Source organism: Lethenteron reissneri, unplaced genomic scaffold, assembly GCF_015708825.2.
Source record: "Lethenteron reissneri isolate LAM-NWPU_2019-01 unplaced genomic scaffold, ASM1570882v1 scaffold_1131, whole genome shotgun sequence".
In the NCBI taxonomy this organism is placed as follows: Eukaryota; Metazoa; Chordata; class Hyperoartia; order Petromyzontiformes; family Petromyzontidae; genus Lethenteron; species Lethenteron reissneri.
In genome coordinates, this window is record NW_026890818.1 from 1 (window position 1) to 10,202 (window position 10,202).

Genomic DNA, 10,202 nt, shown 5'->3' on the forward strand with positions numbered 1-10,202 from the left:
TGCCTGCCGGAGGAGCTCACTGATGGGACTTTGCCCAGATCTTTCAAGGATTTGTGAGCTCCTCACACAATCCAGCCTGGTTAAACCCAGGATGGATCGTAGCAGGCCAGCCTAAATGTTTCCAACCGGCGAAGATTGCTCCCTAGGGGGTCACGTTTCGCAAGCGTAAGAGAAGGAGAGGGAATGACGTGGCCGAGAAGACTGAAGCTTTCAGTGCGGAGCGACAGACCAGGTGAGCTTCCACACAGCTGTACGCAACCGATGAAAAGATATTGCCGCTCGACTGATTCGGAGTGAACCTCTGCTGAAAACCGGAGCCGGTCATAGCAACTGTCCCAGGTATGGGAAACTCTCCACTCTCTCCACAACTGCCCCATCACCAATTGGGAGTTGTGGGGGTGGAGTGTCCGATGGTACAAAATACCCAGGCAGGTGCTTAGTTTTGGTGGGGCTGATGGTAAGGCCCCACCTCTTAGTGGCACGCTCCAGTCTCAGCAGCAGCGTCTCCAACTCTTCCTCTGAAGTGAGCAGCTATTACCAAATCATCGGCATACATAACGTGGTTGGACCAATAGGGAGCCATCTCCTTGATCGCACCTCAGGGCATCGACAGCCTCCCATTGTATCTGTACCAGATGGAAATTCCTCCGGTCAGCTATTGGAAGGCTTCACGAACTACGTGGTCGAAATATATGTAAATAATGTGGGAGCCAGAGGACATCCCTGTCGCACCCCAAGGTGTACAGGGAATGGCTCCGACTCCCGGCCACGTAGTTTTACCCGGGCCCGCCTCACCATCATGAAGGTCCTTAATGATCAGTGAAGCAGAGGGGTCAGGGACTCCGAAAGCACGAAGAACAACCAGAGCCAGTCCTACTGATGGTATCATAGGCCTTGACCAGGTCAATAAAGCAGAGATGTAGGTCTTGTTGGAATTCCCTACACCTCTGCTGTAGCAGACGGACAGAAAATATGGCATCTGTGCAGGACCCGCCCTTTCCTGAAACCGCATTGGGGCTCCGCAAGCCTCTCCTCAGCGTGCCTAGCAAGGCGATGTTGAATAATCCTTGCCAGGACCTTTCCCGGCACACTGAGGAGTGAGATGCCCCTGTAGTTGTTACAGTCTGTGCGGTCCCCCTTCTTAAAGAGGGGGACCACCAGGGCATCCTTCCAAGTCCTGCGGAACCCGTCCAGTGGTCCAGACTGTTGTTATGATGTCATGTAGGGCAGTCTGTGCACAAACGCCACCCTCCCTCAGCATTTCGCTTGGGAGATCATCTCTGCCCGGTGCCTTTCCTGGTCTCAGACTCGGATCGCCCTTCAGTACTTCCTCAACAGATGGCACCTCAGCCAGCCACTCACAGGGGGTGACCTCTTCCAATATTTGAGGCACCGCAGCCTCAGCAGGGTCATCCCCACTTTGTGCCACGATGTTTTCCTGGCTGAGGATTTCCCCTCCCCCAGGACCTCACAGAAATGCTCAGCAAATCTGCAAACCTGTTCCTGGGGGTCGGAGATTGGATCACCGTTTTTCCCCTAATGATGGTAATAGGTGTGGCGCTGCAGGTTACTTTTTTGATGGAGTTAAATAGTGATTTGTGATCGCGGGCCATTGAGGCAGACTCCATCTCCTCAGCAACCCGCGACCACCACCCATCCTTGCAGCGCCTCACGGCTCTCCGAACCTCCGAGCGAAGGCTGCGGTAAGCCTCCTCATTCTCTGACGTGGGATGCTGTAGCCGATGAGAGTGGGCCTGTCGCTTTTCTCAACTATCCTGAACACCTCCTCTGTCAGCCAGGGTCTCTGGGGAGGTCTGGACCGCGTACCCAAAGCAGCCATTGCAGCTGCATGAGTCACAGTCCTAAACCTCGCCCATTTACCCTCGACATCAGGAGGAGTGGGGGACGATGCCAACCCCAGCCGCAAGCGATGATGAAATTCTCGCTTGCAACTTTCATCAGCTAACTGAGACCAGGCCACTAAGGGGTTGAATGGGGTCCTGGGTGTACACCCACCACCGGAGTGGAAGAAAGGCAGGCGCATCTTACAGATGACTAGTCGATGGTCAGAGGGCAGATCAGCTCCACGGTAGGTCCTGGTGTCAAGGACATGGGCTCGCATCCGCTGGTCCGTCACTATGTAGTCCAGCAGATGTTCTTGCTTGGACCCGGCATGCATCCATGATGTTGTGTGGATGCGCCGATGCCGGAAGAGCGTGTTGGTAATTACAAGCCCATGGGCTGCACAAAAATCTAGCAGCCTCCTACCGTTGTTATTGAGCTGATCTGGCCCATGCCTTCCAATCACTCCAGACCAGGTGCCAGCATCATGACCAACTCGGGCATTGAAGTCACCCAACAAGATGACTCTGTCCCGAGTGGCCACTTTAGCCAGCACCTGTGACAGGAGGTCATAGAAGGCATCTGACTCATCGGCCTTTGCCTGCATCCCTCCACGGATGTTCGTCTTCGGTGGGGGCATAAGTAACCACGACCACCACTCCTCGCCTCCGGTTGATGGGAAGGCGAGCCCAAAGTAGCCTGGGGCTTACAGCTTCCCACACCTCACCGCCACGCTCCCACGCCCCCTTCATTCTTTTGTTCAGAAGAAGAGCCACTCCCTGTTGTTTGGCAGTCTCCTGCCCCGAGTAGAGGACTGTCCACCCCTCATGGTGGCAGGAGCCAGAGCCGGTCCACCGGACCTCCTGAATGCCACAGAGATCCAGGCGGTACCGGTCCAGCTCCCGACAGAGGAGTGGCAGCCTCTCCTCCGCAGTGAGCGTTCGAACATTCCACGTGGCCACACGAAGTGGCTTTTGTTGTTTCTGGAGGAGCCCCGAGGGTAAAGATTCATCTCCTGGCTCCGCCAAATGGGGTTTGGCCAGGAGACGTCATAGACGCCTGTCCCCCCCGGGGCCTCCGGCACAAGCTTAATAGTACATTTCGTGGTTTAGTGGTAATTAATTGAAGGTGGAGGGGTTACCAGCCCCTCGCACCCCCTAGAGCCCCCGTTTAGCCGCTGTGGTGGTCACAGACTCCATGAGGGGAGGCCATGGGCATTGGCCCTCCCCCCACGCACTGCCACCACAGAGTTGCCGTCCGGCACACGGGTAGACACACACACACCAGAGCCCACAAGACACCACACACAGACACACACACACGAGACACACCACACACACCACACACACAGACCACAGAGACACACAGAGAGAGACACAGAGAGAGACACACAGAGACACGACACACACAGAGACACACAGAGACTCACAGAGACACGACACACACACACAGAGAGACACACAGAGAGAGACACACACACAGAGACACACAACAGAGACACAGAGAGAGAGACAAACAGAGACACACACACAGAGACACACAGCAGAGACACAGAGAGAGACACACAGAGAGAGACACACACAGAGACACACACAGAGACACAACATAGACACAGAGAGAGACACACACAGAGACACACACAGAGAGACCACACAGAGACACACACCAGAGACACAGAGATACACACAGTGACACACAGAGAGAGACACACAGAGACAGAGAGAGAGACAGAGAGAGACACACAACAGAGACACACAACAGAGACACACAGAGACACAGAGAGAGACACACAGAGACACCAACAGAGACACAGAGAGAGACAAACAGAGACACGACACACACAGAGACACACAACAGAGACACACAGCAGAGACACACAGAGAGAGACACACAGAGAGAGACACACAGAGACACAACATAGACACAGAGAGAGACACACACAGAGACACACAGAGAGACACACACAGAGACACACAACAGACACAGAGATACACACAGTGACACACAGAGAGAGACACACAGAGACACAGAGAGAGAGACACAGAGAGAGACACACAACAGAGACACACAACAGAGACACACAGAGACACACAGAGAGAAGACAGAGAGAGACACACACAGAGACACACAACAGAGACACAGAGATACACAGAGAGAGACACACAGAGACACAGAGACAGAGAGAGACACACAACAGAGACACACAACAGAGACACAGAGAGACACACAGAGAGACAGAGAAGACACACACAGAGACACACACAGAGACACACACAGAGACACACAACAAGACACCAGAGACACAGAGAGAGACACACACAGAGACACACACAGAGACACAACAGAGACACACAGAGACAGAGAGAGACAGAGAGACACGACACACAACAGAGACACACACAGACACACACACACAGACACACACACAGAGACACACAACAGAGACCACACAGACACACACAGAGACACACAACAGAGACACGACACATACACAGAGACACACAACAGAGACACAGAGACACACACAGAGACACACACAGAGACACACAGAGAGAGACACACACAGAGACACAACATAGACACAGAGAGAGACACACACAGAGACACACACAGAGAGACACACACAGAGACACACAACAGAGACACAGAGATACACACAGTGACACACAGAGAGAGACACAGAGAGAGACACACAACAGAGACACACAACAGAGACACAGAGACACACAGAGAGAGACACACACAGAGACACACAACAGAGACACAGAGAGAGACAAACAGACACGACACACACAGAGACACACAACAGACACACGCAGAGACACACAGAGAGAGAACACAGAGAGAGACCACACAGAGACACAACAACATAGACACAGAGAGAGCACCACAGAGACACACACAGAGAGAACACACAGAGACACACAACAGAGACACAGAGATACACACAGTGACACAGAGAGAGACACACAGAGACACAGAGAGAGAGACACAGAGAAAGACACACAACAGAGACACACAGAGACACACAGAGAGAGACACAGAGAGAGACACACACAGAGACACACAACAGAGCACAGAGATACACACAGAGACACACAGAGACACAGAGAGAGACAGAGAGAGACACACAACAGAGACACACAACAGAGACACAGAGAGACACACAGAGAGAGACAGAGAGAGACACACACAGACACACACAGAGACCACACAGAGAACACAACAGAGACACACAGAGACACAGAGAGAGACAGAGAGAGACACACACAGAGACACACACAGAGACACACAGAGAACACAACAGAGACACACCAGAGACACAGAGAGAGACACACGACAACAGAGACACACACAGAGACACACACACAGACACACACACAGAGACACACAAAGAGACACACACAGAGACACACACAGAGACACACAACAGAGACACACACATACACAGAGACACACAGAGACACACACAGAGACACACAGAGACACACAGATATACACACACAGAGACACACACAGAGACACCACAACAGAGACACGACACTACACAGAGACACACACAGAGACACACGAGCACAACAAGACACACAATACACACAGAGACACACACAGAGACACACACAGAGACACACAGAGACCCAACGCCTCTGTGTCGAGAGAGAGGGGGGGTTTGCTGCAGCAGAGACATTGTTAGCTGTCAATGACACCCCCCCCTCACACGTGACCCCCCCCCCCTCGCGTGTGACCCCCCCCCTCGCACGTGATACCCCCCCTCACACGTGACCCCCCTCCCTCACATGTGATACCCCCCCCCCCCGCTGACGTGACGTCACGCGGCCACGTGGGAGCCAGGAAGTGGTCACGTGGTTGGCTTTGCTGCTGCTGCCGCCATCTTGATCTGTGGTGAGACGTTCGTTTTGTGGTTGTTGTGGTTGTTGTTGTGGGGGTGGTAGTTGTTGTTGTGGTTGTTGTGTTGTTGTGTTTACCAGGTACAGCCGCGCTGCTTCTTTGTTTCGTAGGGGGGACGTCGAGTGAGTTGCACAGCTGTGGAGTCGATGTCCACGTGGTATCGTGAGCACGTGGCAACAGCAGCAGCCGCAGCTTGTGTGTGTCAAGGCCACGGGAGGGCTGCTGGTTCTTGCTGGAATTCTCACGACTGATGACGATTGCTTGTGTTGTGAGCATTTTTATTTTACCTTTTTAAATCCTTTATATTAAGTTCACTTGCTTGCGCGCTTACTTACGACCGTGCAAATCTTTCGGTCGTTTTTTAACCCTCTTCCCGTGATCCAATCGAGCTGACATGTTGCACACAGACTCGTTGTGCGAGACAACTTTTTAGGAAAATGTTTTTTCATATTTAATTTAAAATAGCAATGTGATAAAAATGAAACTTTATTACTCAAGAAAAACAGAAATGAATAATAAAATAAAACCGATGCCACGCATATAAAGGATTTATAGTGAAAAACTTTGTTTTTACGGGTTAATTTTTTTCAAATTTCTTGCTGTGGATTTCACACCTGATGATGATTGCTTGTGTTGCAGTCGAAACGCCGTGAGAATTTTAATCGGATCGCTAATGGCTCTGATGATGACAGTTGCTGTGAGAGTTGTATTTACCTAGCTACAATGCCATTGGTCTAGTGAATGGGCGGCACAGATGCTAATGCAACAGCAATGCCATTTCGAGGGTGTGGAATTCATCCTGTTATGTACGAAACTTGAGAACCCTAGCTACATACAATATCTGCTGCAAGTTTAATAGGGCTGAACATTGAAAATGTCTAAGTGTACAATGATTGCGATTACCATGTCTCTATAGTCGTGGTTGAAGAGACATTGTAATGTTTTTAAACTATTTTATCTTTTCCTGTAATTTCTTGAAATTCTCTTTTGGCTGGTTAAGTAAAGACATGCCTTACAATGGCTGCCATAAAAAAATTGTTTTATGCATTTGTTTTCTGGCCATTTGTTTTAGTGGCCAGGTACTGGGCCGATTCTGCTGTGAGACCCGAGTGTGTGCTTCGCCGGGGAGAGATGTAAAAATGTAGGTGAAGAATGAAATAAAAATTAATTAAAAAAAAGATAAAATCACGACGTTTCGGAAGCAACACAAGCTTCCGTCTTCAGGTGAAACTGTCACCGCAAAATATCTGTTTCACCTGAAGACGGAAGCTTGTGTTGCTTCCGAAACGTTGTGATTTTTCTATTTTTCTTGGTTCTTTCGGTCAAGTCGTCACGTAGAAGGGAAGTAATAAAATAAAAAATAATAAAATAATTTTCACGACGTTTCGGCCACAACGCAAGCAGCCGTCCTCAGGTGAAAACCAGGTCTGTCGAGGAGACAGCGTCTGAATGAAACAGCACACGAGCTTGGAGCATATATATAAGCTGGGTTGGGAGGGGGGAAAGGGCGCTTCGACAAAATAATTTGCATATCAAGAGGAATTTAGCATATTCATGGGAAATGCAGGAATGTGATTAGTACTACTTATGCCCGTGCATTATGCAGGATTAGCAGCAAAAGGGAGGGGATATGGGAAATGCAGGTAAGTGAATAGTACTACTTATGCCCGTGCATTATGCAGGATTTGTGATTTATGCAGGATTTGTGATTTTTATTCTTTTATTTTAATTTCATTTTTTACCTACACGGTGACTGTACCGAGTATGAATCCTTGCAGTCGCGAAAGCTTCAAATCTCCAAGATATCAAAATGGACGAGCAGTGCATGCATCAGGACGGTGAGGAGCTGCAGCAGCAGCAGCAGTCTCCAAACAATCGGAAGGCTCCTTCACTCACCATGCAGAATGCAGCTCAGTCTGTGCAGCAGTATCCTCCTGCCTTGGCAGAGGCAGCAACCCAGACTTGTCAGTCTCCACAGGCTCAGCCAGTTGAGCACACCCCACAAGTGCCTAAGGTGTCCACTTCTGGCAGCAGTCAGCGAGCGAGTGGAGAGGCGGCTTCTGATACGAACTCCCAAGGTGATCACTTTGACTGCCCCTTGTTCACACACACGTGCTGTCTAGCTATTAAGACACATTTGAGGTTTTTGTAAATTATATAATTTCACTAATAGGGGTTTTCCCCTTTTTTCTGGCAACAAAACTGACACCTTTTGCAAGGAATAATGCTTACATTAACCACAATACTTGCAGTCAAATGCAAACAAAAACAATACTCTGATAATTTATGCATTGTTTTTGAAACTGATTGGTCCACACCAGAGACAGCTTTCTTTAGAGCCTCGTCTCATATGGTTTTCGACCAGATGACGCCAAGTATTGTGGTTAATGTAAGTATGATTCCTTGCAAAAGGTGTCAGTTTTGTTGCCAGAAAAAAGGTGAAAACCCCTATGAGTATATTTTGGTACTGGCAAAGGAGGTCCCATGATGACGCCTTTTGGCGTCATCTGGTCGAACACCATATGAGACTAGGCTCTAAAGAAAGCTGTCTCTGGTGTGGACCAATCAGTTTCAAAGACAATGCATAAATTATCAGAGTATTGTTTTTTGTTTGCATTTGACTGCAAGTATTGGGTTAATGTAAGTATGATTCCTTGCAAAAGGTATCAGTTTTGTTGCCAGAAAAAAGGTGAAAACCCCTATTAGTATTTTGGTACTGGCAAAGGAGGTCCCATGAACATCATTTCAATGTATTCTGAAAGAAATTGTCCCTGCGTGTACTCGCCTTACCTGTCCGCTTTTGCCACTTAACCAAATCCTCAGGCTGCGTGAAAGTGGTGCACGACATGCTGATGACTGCAAGCAACTGTGGCAGCAATTGGCCATCCGACCAAGAAGACATATTTCGCCTCCTGGTAAGTTACCTGCTTTCGTTTAAATTCCTCGCAATCACATGTCACAATAAGCATTTCATGTTTGAAAGAATTTGCTCTGCGGTCTGTATGTATGTAGGTGCATGGGAGAGAACATTTGAAATATTAAAGAAAATCAAGGAAAACCTGGAGCTAATCCGAACGCTGCCCACGGATGCCAATGTGTTGCGCAACCTGCAGCAACAACAGTACGTGAACACGAAATAGACAATCGTTGCTCTTGCGAGAGAAGTTCCCGATTGCTGCTGTAATTAAATGGTAGCAACAGAAGGGAAGTAATAAAATGATAAAAATAATAATAATTCTCACGACGTTTCGGCCACAACGCAAGCAGCCGTCCTCAGGTGAAGAACAGGTCTGTCGAGGCGACAGCGTCTGAATGAAACAGCACACGCGCTTGGAGCATGTATATACGCTGGGTTGGAAGGGGGGGGAAGGGCGCCTTGACAAAATAATTTGCACATCAAGAGGGTTAATTTTTTGGGTTTTTTCTCCCTCCCAGATACGTGACGGAATTGCGTGGCAGGCCGTCCAACCTCAGCCGACACGGCAGCGAGTGTTCACAGGAAGTCTTGGCCGGCAGCCAGGGACCCTCCAGTGCGGGCGAAGGTTCCTCATCAGGTGACGCAAGCTCTCCCTGCTCGGCGCAGCACATTTCTCTGTACGGAACGTGGCGGCACGCGGTAGAATTGAAAGACGTGACATAATTTGCCACAAAGTGATACGCACTCTTCTTGGTTCTTTCGGTAAAGTCGCCACGTAGAAGGGAAGTAATAAAATAATAAAAATAAAACACGATAAAATACAATTCTCACGACGTTTCGGCCACAACGCAAGCAGCCGTCCTCAGGTGAAGAACAGGTCTGTCAGACGCTGTCTTTCCGACACACCTGTTCTCCACCTGAAGACGGCTGCTTGCGTTGTGGCCGAAACGTCGTTAGAATTATTTTATGATTTTTATTATTTTATTACTTCCCTTCTACGTGATGACTTTACCGAAAGAACCAAGAGGATGAATTCAATATTACTCGTATATGTGTTGAGGTGTAAATGGTTTTATTGCGAATGCTCATCCACTGGTTGCAGGCGTTGCACAGGATGTTGTGACGGGTGAAGCGAGTGGATCCAATGGTCCCCCACGGCCACCGGACGGAGACAACCCACGGGCCCGGCTTGGAACCCTGCCGGACAGCGGCAAGCCTGGCAACGCTCTTTACAAGTAAGTGCCCTTTAGGTGCATCATCGTCGCCACCTTTGAACATCGTCGTCATTTTTGATTTAAAGCTTTCGTGACTGCAGGGATTCATCTTCTTGGTTTTTTCGGTAAAGTCACCACGTAGAAGGGAAGTAATAGAATAATAAAAATAAAACATAATAAAATAATATAATAATATATTAAAATAATATAATGTTGCTTTCCTTCTACGTGACTTTACCGAAAGAAGCAAGAAGATCGTCATCATTCACGCTCTGAAAAAAATTACAAATAAATGAAAGGGATTCTTTGCTGAAATAACC

At 48.9% G+C, this 10,202-nt stretch overlaps 2 long non-coding RNA genes across 3 annotated transcripts; both read left to right on the forward strand.

Moving 5' to 3' along the window:
* Positions 1–5,690: 5,690 nt before the first annotated feature.
* Positions 5,691–8,668, forward strand: LOC133361539 (uncharacterized). Of its 2 annotated transcripts, XR_009757382.1 has the most exons (4): positions 5,714–5,745; positions 5,862–6,019; positions 7,530–7,829; positions 8,575–8,668. It is a non-coding gene; the product is annotated as an uncharacterized LOC133361539 (long non-coding RNA). The 2 variants fall into 2 exon arrangements; XR_009757383.1 differs by lacking the exon at positions 5,862–6,019 and having other exon boundaries at positions 5,691–5,745.
* Positions 8,669–8,781: 113 nt separating this feature from the next.
* On the forward strand, positions 8,782–9,903 carry LOC133361538 (uncharacterized). Its single transcript, XR_009757381.1, has 3 exons — positions 8,782–8,872; positions 9,187–9,305; positions 9,771–9,903. It is a non-coding gene; the product is annotated as an uncharacterized LOC133361538 (long non-coding RNA).
* The last annotated feature ends 299 nt before the right edge of the window (positions 9,904–10,202 follow it).